This window comes from Apis dorsata, unplaced genomic scaffold, assembly GCF_000469605.1.
Source record: "Apis dorsata unplaced genomic scaffold, Apis dorsata 1.3 scaffold_74, whole genome shotgun sequence".
In the NCBI taxonomy this organism is placed as follows: Eukaryota; Metazoa; Arthropoda; class Insecta; order Hymenoptera; family Apidae; genus Apis; species Apis dorsata.
In genome coordinates this window covers 1,488,167-1,488,556 of record NW_006263372.1, presented here as the reverse complement: position 1 = coordinate 1,488,556, position 390 = coordinate 1,488,167, and the positions used below count along the sequence as shown (strand labels likewise).

Genomic DNA, 390 nt, shown 5'->3' with positions numbered 1-390 from the left:
TATCATAATGCCCTATCTCCCCTGATTATCGCGCCATTTCCACCGGAATTCGATTTCGAGCTCCGTTTCGCGATATTAATTAGGAGTTGAGCCGGATCGAAAACGGGAGAGAGGAAATTTTGCCGACGAGTGAAATAAATATTTATCTTGCGGGATAGAAATTATTTCTCGTGTGATATAAATATTAACACGGGAGGATTAAATTTTCCTCGATGTTATTTAAAAACAATTTTGACTTTTGTTTTCTTGTTTGTTTGTTTGGGTTAGAAGAATTGTTATGATTGAAATGAAAATTTGACAAGGAACGTAATAGCGACAATACGCGAGTTTAAGCCGATTTTCCGTTACGTGGAATTGTTCTGATACCCGATCATAATGCCCTATCTCTCC

The 390-nt window shown here is 37.4% G+C and overlaps 1 protein-coding gene across 2 annotated transcripts in view; it reads right to left on the bottom strand.

The window, feature by feature from the left end:
• LOC102678434 (icarapin-like) overlaps nt 1–390 on the bottom strand; it is a 41,496-nt gene that overhangs the window by 15,119 nt on the left and 25,987 nt on the right. The gene's annotated exons all lie outside the window — the stretch shown is intronic.